General features: G+C 45.1%; 1 pseudogene across 1 annotated transcript; it reads right to left on the bottom strand.

The window, feature by feature from the left end:
• Positions 1-2,065: 2,065 nt before the first annotated feature.
• On the bottom strand, positions 2,066-10,700 carry LOC143491299 (E3 ubiquitin-protein ligase TRIM35-like; annotated as a pseudogene). The gene is made up of 7 exons (XR_013125172.1): positions 10,378-10,700; positions 9,757-10,236; positions 9,307-9,402; positions 8,966-9,196; positions 8,600-8,622; positions 8,343-8,461; positions 2,066-5,789 (listed from the first exon to the last, which is right to left on the bottom strand). The product of XR_013125172.1 is annotated as an E3 ubiquitin-protein ligase TRIM35-like (transcript).
• Positions 10,701-22,526: the final 11,826 nt, after the last annotated feature.

Below are 22,526 nucleotides of genomic sequence, written 5' to 3'. Positions count from 1 at the left end.
TGAACCCCCTCCACCACTTGGTTACGCTGAGAAATTCTGTACATAAAGGTTATGAACAGAATCAGTGTCAAAGGGCAGAGTCCAACTCCCACAGGGAACCAGTCTGACTTACTGCCAGCCATGTGAACCAAGCTCCTGCTCCGTTTGTACAGGGACTGGATAGGGTAGGGCCCCGTACCCTATACTCCCACAACAACCCCCAGAGGAAACACAGAGAAACACGTATGATCATCAGCCCCATGACCAAATGTCCCTCCTGGATGCAATGGATCCCAGCTGCAGAGACATTTCAGCTGAAGACTGCCAGGGGTGAATAAGGCATACCAAGCTTTTCTATCCCAGGTGCATGGCAAGGGCCAACATCACATGTGATGTGGATGAAAACATGTGGCCAACTGCTGAAGACCGTTTAGATTACACATAACAAGACTGTTCAGTTTTGTATTCTGTTTTTCCCCCTTGTGTGGCTTTTTTTGTATATGTGTATTTTTACACATATGGGACCATGGCTAATTATGTTTACAATTACGATAATTATTTTTTGGGTTAGGCCACAATGTACAGTAATGTCCCTAATACTGTAAAATATAACCTTTACTGCAAAACTGTTACTGTAGGGTGTGTATGAGAGAGATGTATGTATGTGTCTGTCTGCGTGGTGTATGTGTGTATGTAGAGTGTGTATGAGAGAGATGTATATACAGTATGTGTGTGTGTGGTGTATGTGTAGTGGGTATGAGAGAGTTGTATGTGTGTGTCTGTGTGGTGAATATGTGTGTGACTGTGTGGAGTGGGTATGGTTGTGTATCAATGTTTTATTTATATTGTTTCACTGTTAAATTCTAATCTTTCTAACATATATTTCAAGATAATCATAAATATGGGAAAACATTAGTCAAACCAAAACAGTAGTGTACATTTCATACCCTAAAGTCACACACTGCTTCATCTACTGGACAGCAGTGTAACGCTTGTCAAAGGCAGGGGTGACGCAAATGCAAGATAATGAATATTTATTTAAAAGAATACAACAAAATGCTAGACTGAAACACAGAATGCAGATAGGAATTATACTGTACAATGAAGGAATAATACTATGGAGCGGGACTACAAGACAACTATAGTCCCGCTACAAGGTGTTCAGAGCAGAGAAAAAATGGCGGAAGGTTGTTTACTAATATAAGTGAGATACAATAGTGTATATGCAGAAATACTGAAATTAAAATCAATACCCTTCTAAGATTTTTTAAAGACCTTCCAAAAATGTTTAAGACCTCATCATCACTTTAAGTTGTAATCAGCAACAGATCTTTAACTCTTTAAAACACAACCATACAATAGAACTCTGATACAGTATGAAGAAACAAAGGTCAAAAGAATAAATTGAACCAGTGCTAGATATACTAAAATATAACTTTGGTCACGACAAGAAACAAGTAACTCTTAGCTATTCATCACCTGGGACAACTTGGTTAAACTGGTGAATAATACATAACAGTAAACACGGTACTCATGACATGTGCCTCAATGCGTTTGTTTTTCATTCTAATGACTCTTCAGTTTGCATAAACTCTGATCTTTTCTTTATGTATAGATCAGTATACATTATCTCATTAACGCTGTGACGCTGCTTTTGTAACATTTATGTATAAATGGAGCATCTGTAACCGCATGTGTAGTATGTTCGTTATTTCACAATAAACGAGCATCTTCAGAGCGTCAACACCAGCGTCTGTGTCCGAGCTCCACGCATCGCAAACTACACCGAAGCACCCACTCACTCACTCACCCACCCACCCACTCACCCACTGGGCTAATAATGATTCTATATTACGACTTTAATTGTCTCTAGATCAGGTATCACCAAATGATCACCGGATCCGGACCCGAACGCCGTCCTGTCCGGACCCAATCACATTCCTGATTAACTGGATACGGACCCAAATGCCAAAAAAAATTTAACGGGAGACTATATTTTAAACCGGAGAATTTATTTTCAGACGAGTGTTACGTTCTCCACCCATTTGAGTGTTACCATTTGAGTGTTACGTTCGCGCGCCCCCCCCCCCCCGCTCAACAACTTTCGTTCGACACCGCGGACCCGGACCTAAGGTCTGAGCTATCTGCCAAAAATGGACCGCGGAAAGATTTAATTGATTACCCCTGCTCTAGATGCTTAACAGGTGACGGCATCATGTTATTAACACAACACAGCTCCTCACTGGACTCAGACCCCAGAACAGATGTTTAACAATTTATTTAGATGACAGACCATGTTCAGTTCAGCAGTAAATGTTAGTACTCCAAATATCAGAGGTACCATGTCTTGTTCTGGCAGGATCCAGTCCATGTTAAACTCTGGCTGTAGGCAGTGACCACCATGTGTGACAGGACTAAATACTAGAATAGTGCAAGAGTGACTACTGGTCCACATTTTGATTCCATAATAAATTGTGGGCCTGATCTCTCCAACATGGACACTATCCGTTCCAGCAGACTGCAGCTGCACACTCACACTGGGGACACTCTCTCTTCAAGATGCTGCCATCTGTGGACCAGCACACACACCACACACGGACAAACAGTTTGAAAATCAGCTTCTTTCCAAAAGCTGTGGACTCATTAACACCTCGTTGATAACAGTCCACGAGACCTTCACCTCGCACTTTTAACACTACATGCTGCGCCTTTTTTACATCTACTACTGGGCTTTCTTGGCTGTAGAACTGGTGTTGGCTGGTGTTCTGCAGCTGGGCTGGTGTTCAGGGTCCAGGTGAGGTTCTCCGCTAAGTGGACACCAAGGAACTTGGTGCTCTTGACGATCTCCACAGAGGACCCGTCGATGTTGAGCGGAGAGTGAGAGTGACGTGTTCTCCTAAAGTCAACAACCATTTCCTTGGTCTTGTCCACGTTCAGGTGAAGGTTGTTGTCTTTACACCAGTCTGTCAGCCGCTGCACCTCCTCTCTGTACGCTGACTCGTCACTTTTGCTGATGAGACCCACCACTGTTGTATCATCAGTGAACATAATGATGTGGTTTGAACTGTGTTTTGCTACACAGTCATGAGTCAGCAGGGTGAACAGCAGAGGACTCAGAACACAGCCCTGGGGGACCCCGGTGTTCAGTGTGATGGTGCTGGAGGTGCTGTTCCCAATCCGGACTGACTGGGGTCTCCCAGTCAGGAAGTCCAGGATCCAGTTACAGAGGGGTGTGTTTAAGCCCAGCAGGATTAGTTTCCCGATGAGTTTACGTGGGACAATGGTGTTGAATGCTGAACTGAAGTCTATGAACAGCATTCTGGCGTAGGTGTCCTTCTTCTCCAGGTGGGTGAGGGAGAGATGAAGGGTGGTGGTGATGGCATCGTCCTTGGAGCGGTTGGGACGATATGCAAACTGCAGGGGGTCTAGTGAAGGGGGCAGCTGGGTCTTGATGTTCCTCATGACTAGCCTCTCGAAGCACTTCATGATGATGGGGGTGAGTGTGACGGGACGGTAGTCGTTGAGGCAGGACACTGTGGACTTCTTTGGCACGGGGACGATAGTAGTGGTCTTGAGACACGTTGGGACAGTGGAGCTGCTCAGGGAGATGTTGAAGATGTCCGTGAGAACATCCGTCAGTTGTTCTGCAGTTGTTCTTCATCAGGAGCATGCACAGGTGTTGTAAGGAGGTCATACAGGCACGTGGAGGCCACACACACTACTGAGACTCATTTGAACTTGTCTAGAGGAATTTCCACTGATGTTGAATGTCATTTGATTTTCCACTTTGATATTGAGTATTCCAAAATCCAGACCTCCATGGGATAATATTGATTATTTATTATTATTATTCATCATTTTATGTTATTTTGTTCTCATCGCATTCCACTATGTAATAAATGAAGATTTGCAACTGGAATATTTTATTAATTGAGATCTAGGATGTTATTTTAGTGTTCCCTTAATTTTTTTGAGCAGTATATATATATAGTCCCTGACATAAGTGCTGTTGCTTATCCATGTTGTGGAAACAAAAGCTTATAATCTGACTTTAAATTCATCGATTGGTTTTAGAAATGACTCATATGAAGATTTGAAGAGACTGGAGATGTTTTTGACAAGCCCAGGTCCGGCAGACTCCACAAGACAACTGCTTGGGAGGAACGTTTGTTGGTTAGAAAATCCAAAGCCAGTCCCTCTTCCACTGCAGCAGAGCTCCACCAGGCCTGGTCACCTCAAGTCCCTGTGTCAACTAGAACAGTTTGTAGGATTCTGTCTCAAAATGGCCTCCATGGTCGAATCAGTGCCCAGAAGCCAGCACTAAACAAAAGGCAGGTAAAAAACCGTGTGGCATTTGCCAAGGTTTCACAGCCTGCTAAATGGATGGACGCTGGAAAAGTGTCAGAAGGTGGATTTCTCAGATGAATCTTCAGTATGTATCCAAGATTCACCCAGAAAACAGTCAAGTTTGGTGGTGGAAAGATCATGGTCTGGGGTTACATTCAGTATGGGGGTGTGCGAAACATTTGCAAGGTGGAAGGCAATATCAATAGTCTAAAAATATCAAGAAGTATTAGCTACATCTTACATTTCCAATCATAAAAGGGGCCAAATTTTTCAGCAGGATAGTGATCTATCTCATACATCCATCTCTACATCAAAGTACCTCAAGGCGAAGAAGATCAAGGTGCTCCAGGACTGGCCAGCCCAGTCACCAGACATGAACATCAATGAGCATGTTTGGGGTAGGATGAAAGAGGAAGCTTGGAAGACAAAACCAAAGAATTTTGATGAACTCTGGGAGGCATGTAAGACTGCGTTCTTTGCTATTGTATGAATCATTGTCGAACTGCATGGATGCGGTCCTTCAAACTCGTGGAAGTCACACAAAATATTAAATATGGCTCTAATAGCACCACAACGTCATTCACCAGTGTTATGAAGCATATATTTGTATATGAAGTGAATTATTTGTTTGATTTTCACCTTACTTTCTGTGGGCGACAACTTTTGTCTTGCCAAAATCTGACCTTTCTGTGTTCATTAAATGATCAATATTTCTGCAGTGAAGCAAATTTATTTTCGTAAATTAAATCTCATTTGGGAGGGTTTCAGCTCTCATATGAGTCATTTCTAAAACGAATAGATGAATTTAAAGTCAGGTTATAAGCTTTTGTTTCCAAAACATGGATAAGCGACAGAACTTATGTCAGGGACTGTATATTATACAATGTTCATTATTACATGTATGCAGATTAATTCAAGGCAACATTAATTTTGCTGTTCCACTGTTACTGATATCTTTGCTGGTAAGATCCTCATAGGAGAGGAACTTTTATTATAGAATAATGGGAAAACAGTGTGAGTAAAAGTGTGTGTTATAGTGCGCAGGTATGAACTGGTTAGAAGATCAGTGAATGTCACTTTCCCCCTGTCCCAGTCCAGCTGAACTCTGACCCTCTGCAGTTCCTCTGTAGGTGTGAGGAGGTGACGTGTCTGTCCTGGGCACTGTGTCCAGTAATTGCCCATAAGGGAGCCCAGACTCAACACTGAACCCCAGACCCTCCCTCCCCTTCTCCTTTCAGACTCTATAATTACACCCAGTACCCATATTTCACTGTCTCCAACATCAACATCCCAGCAGTGTGTCCCTGAGTTAAAGCCCTCAGAGCCCAGGACACACGCACACACATCAAATCTCTCTGTATTATCAGGAAGCAGTGAGTTCTGTGGTCTCCATTCTACAGTAGTGAGATCATCAGACAGGTGGAGGTCTGGATGTGCAGTGTTGGGGTCCAGAGTAACAGGGTCTGAGGAGAGAGAACAGAATGAATCATCATGTTCTTCATGTGTTTATGTGATGAGGTCACATCTACAGACTGCAGGCCCTTTACTCTGAGTGAAATGCTGCAGTAGGTTGATAAGAGGGAAGTGATGGTGATGATGTGTGTTGAATTGAATTAGAAGTTTATTTTGGTTATACAACATAAACAAACATCACATCATACACATGGGCACGCTTGAACATCAACCATCCCTTTCACACACACACACACACACACACACACACACACACACACACACACACACACACACACACACACACACACACACACACACACACACACACACACACACACACACACACACAGAGAGAGAGAGAGAGGCCTCTGCTCAGATTTATTGTAAATGTCACACAAAAACAGTGTGTGGGCAGTCATGATCTGGTGGTAGGGAACTGGTCTTGTGACCAGAGGGTTGTGGGTTTGATTCCCAGGCCTGAGGCCATGACTGAGGTTCCCTTGAACAAGGCACATAACCCCAACTGCTCCCCGGGTGCCGGGCTAGGGCTGCCTACTCTGTTAAAAACGTCCTCTGTTCATCTTCATATTTTTGTTTTGTTGTGCATTTTTTCCCTGCCATTTTGAGAGCAAATTATATTACTCCTACACTGCTCCAGTACTTTCTCATAGTAATACTTCTTACTAAGTCTCATAATAGTCTGACAACAGACAGACAGACGGTTAAGGACAACATCACCCAAAAATGGAAAAAAAAAAAAAATGGTTTCCAACGGCCATTCTTTAGTAGAACTTACTTCCCTACCTACCAAACCATTGAGACTGTGTCTGTTAACCGTGTCAGATATAGGAATAACAGGGCGATATGTTTTAAAAATCTAATTTAAATTAAATTAAATAATCAACATGAAGTGAGATCATTACAACCCAGCACGTTCACTTCGCTCGCAGGACGCAGGGTTATTAACTGTTCCTAGGATCAAAAAGATCACAGCAGGTGGAAGAGCCTTTTCTTTTAAAGCTCCACAATTGTGGAATAATCTTCCTGCCTCTATTCGGGACTCAGACACGGTCTCAATGTTTAAATCGCTACTAAAGACTCATATGTTTACTTTGGCCCAGAACTTTCATTCTAGTTTAAGTTATACTTAGCCTGATTGTGTGATTTGTTTGTAACTTGTGTATTCATCTGTATAATTTGTTTTTGTGTAATTTGTGTGTTAACGGGCCGCCCAATGGAGGATGGGTTCCCTTTTGAGTCTTGGTCCTCCCAAGGTTTCTTCCTATTCCCCACCATCATAGGGAGTTTTTCCTCACCACTGTCGCCTTTGGCTTGCTCATTAGGGATTTGGACCATAGTATTGTTAACCTTGTAAATCCTGTAAAGCGCTTTGTGACAACATGTGTTGTGAAAAGCGCAATACAAATATATTTGATTTGATTTGATAATACTTATTAATTTATTTTTTTACCTCTTATATTTGTATTCTGCTTCTTTTGTTCTTTGTTTTTAAAATCTATTATATAATAGGCTATTTTTCTTTTTGCATGCATTTGCAATCCCCTTTGTTTTTTCTTAAAGGACAGTTTTTTTCATATAACCCTGTTAGTATGGACAGAAACCCCATATGCCTTATCTAGATCATTATAACGTGGGTGGTGTGTAGAGGGGAGAGTGGGTGGTGTGTAGAGGTGGAGAGTGGGTGGTGTGTAGAGGTGGAGAGTGGGTGGTGTGTAGAGGGGAGAGTGGGTGGTGTGTAGAGGTGGAGAGTGGGTGGTGTGTAGAGGTGGAGAGTGGGTGGTGTGTAGAGGTGGAGAGTGGGTGGTGTGTAGAGGTGGATACACAGACGGACATAACTAGACGTAGACAACATAAACACACGCCCAAAAGGAGGGGTCCAGAACTGTAGCGTGACAATTTTTATATACGTCTGTCCAATCAGACAAACGCAGACTCAAAAATGATGACAGGGACATAGACAGGGACAGAGACAGACACAATGATATGGGAGGATCTCAGCCGACACGCTTGGTCCCCCAAGGACAGAGAACCATGGAACTCAGACTCAGAGTACCGGACTTCCTATAGACCCCTAGTATCTTCATTATTTACAGGATGGAGGAGGAGACAGGATGGAGGAGCAGGTGGAGGTGGTGATGTCCCAGGGAGAGTGGGTGGTGTGTAGAGGTGGAGAGTGGGTGGTGTAGAGTGGGTGGTGTAGAGGTGGAGAGTGGGTGGTGTAGAGGTGGAGAGTGGGTGGTGTGTAGAGGGGAGAGTGGGTGGTGTGTAGAGGTGGAGAGTGGGTGGTGTGGAGTGGGTAGTGTAGAGGTGGAGAGTGGGTGGTGTAGAGGTGGAGAGTGGGTGGTGTAGATCTCCTCATGGACTGACTCCTCAGACCAGCAGTCAACTGGTCATCCCCCTCATTGTTTATACTAATACAGCCTTTAATACTGGAATAGTTAATGTACCAAACACACAATGTTAATGTTTCTTTCTCTATAGAGTTCTAATTATGAGGAGAACAGAATTACTCTAATTAATCAAAGAACACCAAAACTCACAGTACTGGAGAATCTGCTGCATTCTCTCCCAGACTCTGAACTTCAGGTTGGAAAGATGTTTTGCTACATTGATCAGAGTTCCTGACACCTTCTCATGTTGTTTTGGGGTGTGATGAACTCTGGAAATGTATAAAGATATTATATTATTAAAATACCATATTATTAAAAAACCACATACTGAAGATCTGATCAGAATAATTTCACAAACACAATGTGTAACACAATATGGAGATCAAACAGAAATAATAATCACGTACTGTTTCAATGTGGACGACACGTTCTGAGAAGGAAACAGAGGGACAAACACAGAAAGTGAAATCAGATTTTAGTTATTTTGTTTATATGAGGGTAAAACATGCATCTTCCTTATATGATAATAACATCAATGTGTCTAAAGACCCTTACACACACACACACACACACACACACACACACAAAACAAATGTCAAAACATTTTACTTTTTGTGTGCATTTGTGTGTGTGTGAGAGAGAGAGAGAGAGAGAGAGAGAGAGATAGTGAAAGATGGTGGTCAGAGTGATATATTTTCTTTTTCATCTACATTGGTGTATTTAACATGTTTTGAGCGTATGTCTAAGTGAGAGACAGACTGAGTGATTCTTACTAGTAAGAACGGGATGTTCTCAGCTTCCATCTCCTTCTCTGTGTTTCTGATTTGATCTGAAAGAGATGCTATTTCTCCACTCATCTCCTCAATCTTCCTCCTCATCATGTGACTCTTCTGCTCCTCTTCCTCCTTCAGTGCAGCTATTCTTGCTGCTTCTTCATCTCGTAGAAACTGATGGATCTTCTCAAACTCCTCCTTTATCTGCCTCTCTGTGTGCTGGGCCTGATACTGTAATGGGAGATGATGAGGAAATATAAACTGTCCAAATGTGTGTGTTTCATTATGGTGTACGTGGACAGTGATCACGGCACCATTCAGAACTCAGAGTGACCTTTCACCTTAATGTGTGCTGCTGTTTTCTCACAGACTTGTTTATGTTCCTCTAAGACCTTCAGATGCTGCTGTAGAGACTCCAGTGAGGTCTTGAGTTTGTTCTGTAAAATACGGGTTTAGTAGAGGACAGTGTGAGTCTTACAGGACTCATCACTGTATCTGTATAGATGTGCTGGAGATTACAGAGATTATAACGACAACAAAATGGTGTGATTACTTTGATTCCTTTTCATCCTTTTACTATCAAATGGAGATGTTTGATAAATTGTAGCAGGTTGTATATAAATATTTTTATTTATATTAAGTTTCACAGTGAATGAAGGTCTGATTTAGCTGTCTGAAATCTTATCATCTGACAAATTTAATCTAGCCTGTCTAACATATATTTCAAGATAATTGTAAACACTGGAAAAACATTACAGTTGTAAAAACATTAAAGTGTGACATTTTCATACCTTAAAGTCACACACAGCTTCCTCTACTGGACAGCAGTCGTGAGTTTTATGTGCCTTTGAAATCTGACACACCACACACACAGGCTGTTGGTCCTCCAGACAGAAGACTTTGAGTTTCTCATTGTGCAGACTGCAGAGAACCTCAGACCCTGCTGAAGATCTCTGACTCCTGCTCGCTAGAAAAGCCTCACACAGGTTCTTTAGTGCAAGATTACAAGGAGGATCATCTCTTGAAGATCTTCTCCTACAAACTGGACATTCTTGAGATCCCTTGGTTTCCCAGAACTGCTACAGACAGGTTTTACACACACTGTGGCTACATGACAGTATAACAGGATCCCTGAAGATGTCACAGCACACAGGACATGAAAACTCTTCTTCTGACAGAATGTTTGTAGCAGCCATTTCCTCCAACAGCTGCTGTGCTGTTTCTCTGTAATGTCTCCTTCTGTACAAACTTCACTTTGACTTTTAGATCTTCTGTAATAAACACAGTAGCACAGGAGAGAATCAGTCACTGTAGTCCTTTATCCAGCTGAGGGAGTTTAGACTCCTTTCAGAAATAAGGCAGAAAGAAGTAAATACCAGAGTTAAGAGGTTCTCATAATATTTATAACTCACCTGAACGCAGAATTAATAAAGACTCGTGTGGCATTCCCAGATTTACTTCCTCATACAGGCAGGCGTGTACAGGGAGGAGGAGCTTTAGTAAAGAAATAAAGGAGGTGAAAAACTATTATTGTTCCACCAGATGGCGCCAGTTTACTATCAAGTACTTGAATCAGGGAAACGTCCACTAACTCGATTTCAGGTTTTATATTTACTCATTACATAGGAGTGCAACAAAACAATTTAAAGTAAATATTTATGTAACGGAAGCACCTAATTGTGTATTGTGGGGTATCTGCAGGGCTTTAGGACCCGGTACTAGTTTTTGGTATCCATCCATCCATCCATCCATCCATCCATCCATCCATTCATTTTCATCTGCTTAATGGGGTTTGGGTCGTGGGGGCAGTAGCCTAATCAAAGAGGCCCAGGTTTCCCTCTCCCCAGCCACCTCTTCTAGCTCTTCTGGGGGAATACAGAGGCGTTCCCAGGAGGAATATAATCTCTCCAGCTTGTCCTGGGTCTTGGGGAGGGGGGGGGGGGGTCTCCTCCTAGCTGGACATGCCCAAGTGGCATCTGGACCAGATGCCCAAACCACATCAACTGGTTCCTCTCCACATGGAGGAGCAGTGATTCTACTCCTAGTCTCTCCCAGATGACCGCGCTCCGTATCTTATCTCTAAGACAGAGCCAAACTGAACCCCCTCCACCACTTGGTTACGCTGAGAAATTCTGTACATAAAAGTTATGAACAGAATCGGTGACAAAGGGCAGAGTCCAACTCCCACAGGTAACCAGTCTGACTTACTTCCAGCCATGTGAACCAAGCTCCTGCTCCGTTTGTACAGGGACTGGATAGGGTAGGGCCCCGTACCCTATACTCCCACAACACCCCCCAGAGGAATCACAGAGAAACACGTATGATCATCGGCCCCATGACCAAATGTCCCTCCTGGATGCAATGGATCCCGGCTGCAGAGACATTTCAGCTGAAGACTGCCAGGGGTGAATAAGGCATACCAAGCTTTTCTATCCCAGGTGCATGCCAAGGGCCAACATGTAAGACCACTTACATTACACATAACAAGACTGTTCAGTTTTGTATCCTGTTTGTTCCCCTTTGTGTGGCTTTTTTTGTATATGTGTATTTTTACACATATGGGACCATGGCTAATTATGTTTAAATTATGGTAATTATTTTTTGGGTTAGGCTACAATTTACAGTAATGTTCCTAATGCAGTAAAATATAACCTTTACTGCAAAACTGATACTGTGGAGTGTGTATTAGAGAGAGGTGTGTGGGTGTCTGTGTGGTGAATATGTGTGTGACTGTGTGGAGTGGGTATGGTTGTGTATCAATGTTTTATTTATATTGTTTCACTGTTAAATTCTAATCTTTCTAACATATATTTCAAGATAATCATAAATATGGGAAAACATTAGTTAAACCAAAACAGTAGTGTACATTTCATACCTTAAAGTCACACACAGCTTCATCTACTGGACAGCAGTGTAACGCTTGTCACCTTTGACGAATGTGGGTGACGAAAATGCAAGATAATTAATATTTATTAAAAAGAAGACAACAAAATGCTAGACTGAAACACAGAATGCAGATAGGAATTATACTGTACAATGAAGGGATAATACTATGGAGCGGGACTACAAGACAACTATAGTCCCGCTACAAGGCGTTCAGAGCAGAGAAAAAATGGCGGAAGGTAACGAGTCGGTTCACTTAATATAAGTGAGATACAAAAGTGTATATGCAGAAATAGGCCGTGCGGTGGACTGGCGACCTGCCCATGGTGTACCCTGCCTTCGCCCGGAGTTGCTGGGATTGGCTCCAGCCCCCCCGTGACCCCGACTAGCGGGATTAAGCGGTTCGGATAATGAATATGCAGAAATACTGAAATTAAATTCAATACCCTTCTAAGACTTTTTAAAGACCTTCCAAAAATGTTTAAGACCTCATCACCACTTTAAGTTGTAATCAGCAACAGATCTTTAACTTACAAAATTATGGTCATTTGCAATTTAATCTTTAATACACAACCATATAATAGAACTCTGATACAGTATGAAGAAACAAAGGTCAAAAGAATAAATTGAATCAGGGTTAGATATACTAAAATATAACTTTGGTCACGACAAGAAACAAGTAACTCTTATAGCTATTCATCACCTGGGACAACTTGGTTAAACTGGTGATTAATAAATAACAGTAAACACGGTACTCATGACATGTGCTTCAATGAGTTTGTTTTGCATTCTAATGACTCTTCAGTTTGCATAAACTCTGATCTTTTCTTTATGTATAGATCAGTATACATTATCTCATTAACGCTGCGCTGCTTTTGTGACGTTTATGTATAAATGGAGCATCTGTAGCCCCATGTGTAGTATGTTCGTTATTTCACAATAAACGAGCACCTTCAGAGCGTCAACACCAGCGTCTGTGTCCGAGCTCCCCGAATTGTGGCTACACCGAAGCACGCACGCACCCACTCACTCACTCACCCACTCACTCACCCACTCACTCACCCACTCACTCACCCACCCACTCACCCACCCACTCACTCACTCACTCACCCACCCACTCACCCACCCACTCACTCACTCACTCACTCACTCACTCACTCACTCACTCACCCACCCACCCACCCACCCACTCACCCACTCACTCACCCACTCACTCACCCACCCACCCACCCACCCACTCACCCACCCACTCACTCACTCACTCACCCACCCACTCACTCACCCACCCACTCACCCACCCACCCACTCACTCACCCACCCACTCACTCACCCACCCACTCACTCACCCACTCACTCACTCACTCACCCACCCACTCACTCACTCACTCACTCACTCACTCACTCACTCACTCACTCTTGGCTGCAGGCAGTGACCACCGTGTGTTACAGAACTAAATACTACAGTAGTGCAAGAGTGACTACTGGCTCCACGTTTTGATTCCATAATAAATTGTGGGCCTGATCTCTCCAACATGGACACTATCCGTTCCAGCAGACTGCAGCTGCACACACACACTTGGGACACTCTCTCTTCAAGATGCTGCCATCTGTGGACCAGCACACACACACGGACAAACAGTTTGAAAATCAGCTTCTTTCCAAAAGCTGTGTACTCATTAACACCTCGCTGATAACACTCCACGAGACCTTCACCTCGCACTTTTAACACTACACTCTGCGCCTTTTTTACATCTACTACTACTACTGGGCTTTCTTGGCTGTAGAACTGGTGTTGGCTGGTGTTCTGCTGGTGTTCAGGGTCCAGGTGAGGTTCTCCCCTAAGCGGACACCAAGGAACTTGGTGCTCTTGACGATCTCCACAGAGGACCCGTCGATGTTGAGCGGAGAGTGAGTGTGACGTGCTCTCCTGAAGTCACCAACCATTTCCTTGGTCTTGTCCACGTTCAGGTGAAGGTTGTTGTCTTTACACCAGTCTGTCAGCCGCTGCACCTCCTCTCTGTACGCTGACTCGTCACCTTTGCTGATGAGACCCAGCACTGTTGTATCATCGGCGAACTTAATGATGTGGTTTGAACTGTGTTTTGCCACACAGTCATGAGTCAGCAGGGTGAACAGCAGAGGACTCAGAACACTGCCCTGGGGGACCCCGGTGTTCAGTGTGATGGTGCTGGATGTGCTGTTGCCGATCCGGACTGACTGGGGCCTCCCAGTCAGGAAGTCCAGGATCCAGTTACAGAGGGGTGTGGTTAAGCCCAGCAGGCTTAGTTTCCCAATGAGTTTTCATGGGACGATGGTGTTGAATGCTGAACTGAAATCTATGAACAGCATTCTGGTGTAGGTGTCCTTCTTCTTCAGGTGGGTGAGGGAGAGATGAAGGGTGGTGGTGATGGCATCCTCCTTGGAGCGGTTGGGACGATATGCAAACTGCAGGGGGTCTAGTGAAGGAGGCAGCTGGGTCTTGATGTTCCTCATGACTAGCCTCTCGAAGCACTTCATGATGATGGGGGTGAGTGTGACGGGACGGTAGTCATTGAGTAGGGGTGTGACGAGATCTCCGTGTCTAGTGATCTCGCGAGATTTGATGACGTCACAATGATGTGGGAAAATACAGGTATTACTATTGAAGATGCCCCGCCACTTTCAAATCGTTTGTTTGGCAGCATTTTGGGAACCCGGCGTAAATGATAAATGGGAAGAGAGTGACTGATAAGACACTACATATGCAAACATTGTATGAAAATAATGCTGTACACCGCGACTAATACGAGCATGATGCAGAGACATTTACAGCTGCACCACAGCTCAGTACTCAAATCAACACATCTCACTTGAACAGAGGTAGCAGGGACAGAACGGCGCTTTGGCAAGTTGAGACAGTAAAGGATATCGGGAGCAGTGTGGGGATGCTAATATTCTTAAAAATGAACATGGCAGTGTAGTTGCAGCAAATTCAGTGACATACTTGGTCAGGCTCAGTTTGCACTATTTGAACTTTTTGTTTTGTACATAATACAGTGAGTCCCCGCTTAACGACGGGTCTGGATAACAACGGACCGGACTTACCACAGACTTTTAATTTAATTTTGCGCGGTGCGCGGAGGAACTGTGGAGTGTTGTGTAGTGTAGTGGAGTGTTGTGTACGATAAGCCCATCTCGGTAACGCGATCGCTCTTTCTCACGCTGTACGCACGAGAACATTGTTAGTTTTTTCTATACTGTATTTACGATCAAAGCGTATCTAAATATAGGGTCACGATTAACGACGAAAAACTGCTTTACGATGGACTTTTCAGTCTCTTACATAATGCATGTTAAGAGTTATAATAAAACATTTCAAAATGCATGTTTGAAGTTAAATAAAATTTTAATAAGTCTGTTGTCCGGTCACATAATTTGTAATTTTAGTGTTCTTAAAACCTCGTCTCGTCTCGAATCTCGTGAACCCAGTCTCGTGTCTCGTCTCGTCTCGTGAGCTGAGTGTCTCGTCACACCCCTATCATTGAGGCAGGACACTGTGGACTTCTTTGGCACGGGGACGATGGTGGTGGTCTTGAGGCACGTTGGGACAGTGGAGCTGCTCAGGGAGATGTTGAAGATGTCCGTGAGAACGTCCGTCAGTTGTTCTGCACATTCCCTGAGCACCCTGCCGGGGATTTGGTCTGGTCCTGCAGCTTTTCGTGGGTTGACTCTGCGCAGAGTTCTCCTCACATCCACTGCAGACAGACACAACACCTGCTCGTCTGGCTTGGGCGTGGTCTTCCTTGCCAACAAGTCATTTTGTGTCTCAAACCATGCATAGAAGTCATTGAGGGCATCACGGAGGGAGGCATCACAGTCACAGGACGGTGGTGTTGTCCTGTAGTTGGTGATTGTCTGGATGCCCTGCCACATGCGCCGTGTGTCAACAGTGTCTTTGAAGTGGCTGTAGATTCTCTGGGCATGTGTGCGCTTTTCCTCTCTGATGGCTCGTGACAGTTTGCCCCTTGCTGTCCTCAGGGCACCTTGTCACCCGCTCTGAAGGCTGAGTCGCGGGTCCTCAGCAGCGCACGTACCTCAGCAGTGATCCACGGCTTCTGGTTTGGGTGTATGGTGATGGTCCTGGAGACAGTAACATCATCAATGCACTTGCTGATGTAGCCAGTGACTGATGCTGTGTACTCCTCCAGGTTAACTGTGTCTCCGTCAGTTGCAGCCTCCCTGAACATGTCCCACGCAGTGCGCTCAAAACAGTCCTGAAGGGCAGAGACGGCTCCTGCCGGCCAGGTTCTCACCTGCTTCTGAACTGGTCTGGAGCGTCTGGCGAGCGGTGTGTAGGCTGGAGTGAGCCACACACACATGCGGTCCGAGAACGCGAGGTGGGGGCGCTGCTCCGCCCGGTACGCGCTGGGGATGTTTGTGTAGACAAGATCCAGTGTGTTCGCTCCTCTCGTTGCAAAGTCCACATGCTGATGGAATTGAGGGAGGACTGACTTGAGATTTGCATGGTTGAAATCTCCGGCGATAATGAACAGTCCGTCTGGGTGTTTGAGTTGCAGCTCGCTGATGGCTCCGTACAGTTCGCCTAGTGTCTCCTCAGCATCAGGACCAGCGCTGGGTGACGTGTACACGGCGGCTATCAGCACGGAGGAGAGTTCTCGTGGTAAATAAAAAGGTCTACATCTGACTATCAGGAACTCCACCAGCGGAGAGCAGTGTCTGGCCACAGCCACAGCGTCGCTGCACCATTCCGTGTTGATGTAAACACACACGCCTCCACCATCGCGGGTCTTCCCGGACGGGGCCGCGCTCCTATCCGCTCTGAAGGCGGTGAGCCCCGCGAGCTGAACGGCGCTGTCCGGGATGTCGTCGCTCAGCCGCGACTCCACGAAGACTAAAACACAGCAGTCTCTAAACTCACGCCGGGTCGTCCCCTGGAGCCGAATGTGCTCCAGTTCGGTGTGTAGGGAGCAAACGTGTGCGAGGAACAGCGACGGTACAGCCGGGCGGCTGGGGTTAGCCTTTAGCCTCGCGCGGATCCCGGCTCTCTTACCGCGCTTCCGCTTTCGCTCGCACCGCTTGCGATGAGACTTCCGCCGGGCTCCGCAGTCAGGCGACGCTGCGGTCTGAGGGCCTGGGTCTCGTAGCAGGCCGAGCTCTCGTAGCGTCTGCAGAACTTCATCTTGGAGCTTTTCTGAGTGATTTCTCCACTGTAACAGGGTCTGGCGGGGGTAGAACATGAGCACTGGTGTTCCCTTGCACTTAACAGTGGAAAAAAACTGAATTAGCGACAAACGGTAACACAGTTGGGAGACCGCTGACTTAAGAGGAGTTTGTGTGCTCAAACACTCAAGGACGAGCTCCTCGCTAAATTCTTCATTCTGCTTATCTGCATTGGCGCCCAAACAAACTTCTCCCAGAAGGTCGTCGTCTTGGTTACCTCCTCCTACCCCCACACAGAGACTGTCAGAGATAGCTCTCGCCTTCTAAACTTCTATCTAAACAAATGCACCATTTATCGGACCCAAAGCGCTGCAACACAGTACAAAGTGCAGACAGACAGTACAACACAATACAGACAGTACAGTATACTGCACTGTGTCTAGTGTACTGTACTGTCTGTATTGTGTTGTACTGTGTGTCTGCACTTTGTGTTGCACTTATGTTCTGTCTGCACTGTGTCTTTATGCACCATGGTCCTGGAGGAACGTTGTTTCGTTTCACTGTGATGAAATGACAATAAAACCTCTTGAAGTTGAACTACTGGCTAAAGAGACCCAGGCCAGAGTAATTGCATCTCCACTTAAAAGGCATTTCTCTATTCATAGTGCATTGTTACATTTAAGTAACCTCGTTTAGGCAACAACCTACTCTCAACTGCATGTAAATTCTACTCATGTATAATGCCAAGACTCTCTTACTGTCTTGTGTTGGTAATGATGCATTAGACACACTTAAAACACATATACAGGAAGTGTGTGCGCTACTGAGAATACCGACCCAGACACCAGCAGTGGCCTGGTTCAGGAGTTGGGATGCATGTCCACACATTACTGAGACTGCAGGTCAGAGGTCAACTGCTACATTGCACTGATGCATTAAACATCTCCAGCTTCAAAAGGTGTTTTGTTCTTAGTGTAAAATAAATGCATATTGTACACACACTTATAGCACTCAAGCACTTACACTAATGTTCATTTCCACACGACTAAAATATTATTGCACTCACAGTTGTGCAGAAGAATTCACTTAGGTGCTCCCATTCACTTTAATCAATTTAAATCAAGCTCATCTGCAGCACTTCAAGAAGCGATTCAGACGCTTTAAACCATGAATCGATGGTGCTCACAGTGCACAGGTACATTTGCGGTATTCTTATGCTGAATAGGAAAACTTTGGTTTGAATTGTGCTCAGCACAAAACAGTTTATTGTTCTTATTGTGAACTAAATCTACATCGTACAAAGTTTTATTGTCATGAAATCACATTCACTTCTGCATAATGCACAGATCAACAGAGAACGGAGTTTAACAGTAACCATGTTTGAGTTGCAGCTGGTTTCTGGCTTTCTGGTTTCTTTTCTGATTCATATGTTTCCTAAAATCTCACAAGAGGTTTTATTCCAGGTAAAGATCCCCACATAATCCAACAATATAGTTATCAGTTTCCAGTAAAATAAGGAGTGCAGACTCCAGTTTCATTTACAGAGGAGGGAGGAGAGGTATATTGGTAGGATGTATATAGGAGGTATATTGAGGATGGAACTTCCAGGCAAGAGAAGTAGGCCTAAGAGGAGGTTTATGGATGCAGTGGTAGAGGATATGAGAGTGGCTGGTGTGTCAGTGGAGGACACTCAGGACAGGGTCAGATGGAGGAGTTTGATCCACTGTGGCGACCCCTAAATGAGAATTGCCGAAAGAAGAAGACGACGACTCTGGTTTCATTTGAAGACAATAGTACATTTCCGCCCCAAATAATGCATGTTTGTTATGTTACCATTTATTTAAAGATTGTCATTCTCCTAAACACTACTATATAAAGTGCTGCTTGAAACTTTATGAACCACCCAAGCGTGCTCATGATTCTCTAAAAGAAAAAATAAAGAATCTTATGGAATTAATATCCAAATCTCAATTTGTAAAGCAAACCTTCCAAATAAGGGACACAGAAGATGACATACATTTTCAGAATTTATTGAACAAAAGTAATTTCTCAAAAAACTGAAAATCTGCGAAGTGGAAAAGTATGAGAACGTTTTTAGTACATTGTGGCATCTCTTTTCACAGCCATTACTTCAACCAAACGTCTTCTGTAAACACAAACGAGTGTCTAAATCTACTTTTTGGGATTTTTGTCAACTCCTCATTGAATATTGCAGAATATTCCATCAACTGGGGCAAATCAACAGTTTTGCCTATAAACTGTAGTTTCCAGAACACGACCACCACTCCACTACAATCAGGTAATATTAGATATTTAGGCATACATGTCTCTGCTAAACTGTTAGACTTGGTGCAGTTAAATCATATCCCTCTATTAAAAACAATAGAAGATGATCTCACACGTTGGAACGCTTTACCTATATCACTCATGGGGAGAGTGGCTACCATTAAAATGATGGTTCTACCCAAAGTTAACTATTTATTCTCATTAATCCCAAATAAACCCTCTGCTGCTTGGTTTAAATCCCTAGATTCAAACATCTCAAAATTTCTATGGAAAAACAAGCCATCAAGAATAAGTATGAAAACCTTGCAAAAGCCAAAACGCAATGGTGGCTTAGAATTACCAAATTTTTATCAATATTTCTTAGCCAATAGATTACAGTACATTTTAAAATGGGTCAAATACGACTTAATAGACAGGCCATGGTTGGACCTAGAACAAGCATTTTGCGGGAAAATAAAACTCTCAGACCTACCTTACATTAGCTCTAATATTAAGCGTCAGGACTGCTTTAAAAGCCTTAATATAAATACTTCACTGACAGCCTGGTGGGAATTCCTTAAATTAACTCGGTCCCCACTCATCCCATGCAAACTAACACCCATTTGGAACAATCCAGACATCTGTCAGAACAAGAAAGTACTACATTTTTCATCATGGCATGACAGGGGAATAAAAAATTTAGAACATGTTATTAAAGATGGAAACTTTGTCACATTCCAGGAACTTGTATCAGAATATGGAATAAACAACAGTAGATTTCTGGAATATCAACAATTAAAATCCATCATTCAACAGAGATTCAACCGCAATCAACTGAACTTAGAAATATCAGCATGGATAACTGAATTTTTTAATCTATATACTCCTAAATTATTATCAAAATTGTATAAATTATTGTTAAAATTTGATGACTCAATATCCCTTCCGATAGCCAAATGGGAACGAGATCTATTTATTAATCCAGATCAACATTTCTGGACCGACATATGTACAAATATCTTCAAAATAAGTAAAAGCCCCAACTTACAACTTATACAATACAAAGTCCTTCATAGAACACACTATACAGGACAAAGGATGTTCCAAATGGGCCTAGCACAATCAAACATATGCACCCACTGTACAGGCAATATAATTGATAACTATATGCATGCTATATGGGATTGTAGGCCTGTTAAGGAATTCTGGAAGAAGGTATGTGTAGAATTGTCCACGGGGCTTAAAAGCTGCATCCCAACTTCCCCCAGACTGTGCATCTTAGGAGACGTCAGTGAATTAGATACAGAGGCAGACATATCACACATAGTTCTCACTGCCCTATGCATCGCCAAGAAAACCATTCTTATCAATTGGAAAACGAAAAAGGACCTGCATATTACTCATTACAAAAATGTATTACTTGATCACATCTGTCTGGAGAGAATGTCTGCTTCCTCTAAAGACCAGTTGGAGGAATTTAATTCTCTTTGGTCCCCACTGATCAGTTCCATTAGCTAGTCGGGGTGATTGGCGGGGGCTTCAGCTCCCGGAGGGCCGGTTGGTGGCTGGGGGTCGGCCCCGGGGAGACTGCTCGTGCCGGCCACTTTCGGGGCGGGGGGGCCGGGGCTGCCGACCTGGGATGGCATGTGCTTGCCCTGGCGGGCGGTGGTTGGGGGGGCTTGGGTGGCGCTCCCTCTGGGCTCTGGGGTGTGGGGCCGGGGCGTGGGGGGGGGCAGGTGCTGGCCCTCGGCGGGGTGGCTGGCCTCCCCTGTGGGGCCGGGTGGCGGGACCCGGGGCCTGGTGCCTGGGGCCCCCCGACCCCGAGCTGGGGCCCTGCCCGTGCGGGGGGACCTGCGCCGCTGCGGTTGCGCCGCTGGGGGGGGTGGGTCGGTCGGCCTGGGTCGGGGGGTCGGGTCTGGGCCTTGGGGCTCCGAGGTGCCTGGGTGGTGGGAGTGGGGTGGTGGATGATGGGGATGTCTGGGGTGGGCCGGGAGGTAGGGTTCCGGACTCCGACCAGCATGTCCTCAATACTGTTGATGTCTGTCATCGTTTGTTCACTGTGCGATTGGTATGGTTGTGGGTGCATACACAGGGGTGTGGTGTATATGGGACTAGCGTGTGTGGGTGTATATGTATGTGTAGATATATATGTATATATGTATGTATGTGTATGTATATATTTATATATATGGATGGATGTATGTATGTATATGTGTATATATGTATATATTTATGGGTTAAATGTGTGTGAGTGCATACGTGTATGAAAGAAATGTGTGTCTAGGTGTATGTGGATGTGCGGACCGGCTGCTCTCTGTGGTGGGGGTGGTGTGGATCCGGGCTTGGATGTGGTGGTGGGGGGGGTTGCCGCCCTGGTCTCCCCGGGTCGACCACTCCCTGCCTTGAGCTGGGGGGGCAGTGAAGTTCGGTGCTCAATGAGCCAGCTAGCAAGCTGGCTCTCCTCTTCCAGAGGACCCTTTCCTCTGGACCTAAGCATTCCCACCCACCCACCCCCCCCCCCCCCCCCCCCCCCCCCACACACACACACACACACACACACACACACACACACACACACACACATCCTTGCTCATTTAGGATTCTGGGGACAGGCAGGTACCCAGAGGTTGACGAGGTGGGCCTGCTGCCATGGTTCACCCGTCTCCTCACCACTGTCTGTCCCTCAGTTTTTACTGCACTTTAGACATTGAGGGCCTTTGAGGGGACGGTGTGGACATGCACTCACGTTTGTCCTAGCACCTGTCCCCTCAATTTTAACTGCACCATAGTATCACACACTACGACACATGCATATACACCAACACCTACACACAACACTGGGGGTGGAGGGGTGGGAAGGCCTTCCTTCACCCGCTTCCTGCTCCCTGCCGGGGCGGGGGGGGGGGGGGGGGGGGGTGTTGCTGGCGCGGGACTGGGCTGGCGGCTTCCTAGGACCACTACTGGTCCTTGCTGGTCCAGCCATTTGCCCCTGCCGCAGAGGGTGTGCTAGTCTGGATAAGTGTGTGTCTTTGTCCTTGTTTTCTTCTTGTTTCTGGATGGGTGCATGAATGAGTGCGTGTTGGAGGGAGGGGACATATGGCCAGGTTTGGAGGTGTGAGGGTGAATTTGAGTGTATGTGTGTGTGTGTGTGGGGGTGGGTGTGTACATGGTGGGGGTGTATAGGGGCGAATGTAGGGTGGGTTTGGTTAGGTGGGTGAGGACAGCTGGTTCTGGGTCGGGGCTGGTCGTGCCC

Source organism: Brachyhypopomus gauderio, unplaced genomic scaffold (genome assembly GCF_052324685.1).
Source record: "Brachyhypopomus gauderio isolate BG-103 unplaced genomic scaffold, BGAUD_0.2 sc73, whole genome shotgun sequence".
Classification (NCBI taxonomy): domain Eukaryota; kingdom Metazoa; phylum Chordata; class Actinopteri; order Gymnotiformes; family Hypopomidae; genus Brachyhypopomus; species Brachyhypopomus gauderio.
The sequence above is the reverse complement of the archived record's forward strand: the minus strand, read 5'-3'. Positions and strand labels throughout refer to the sequence as shown.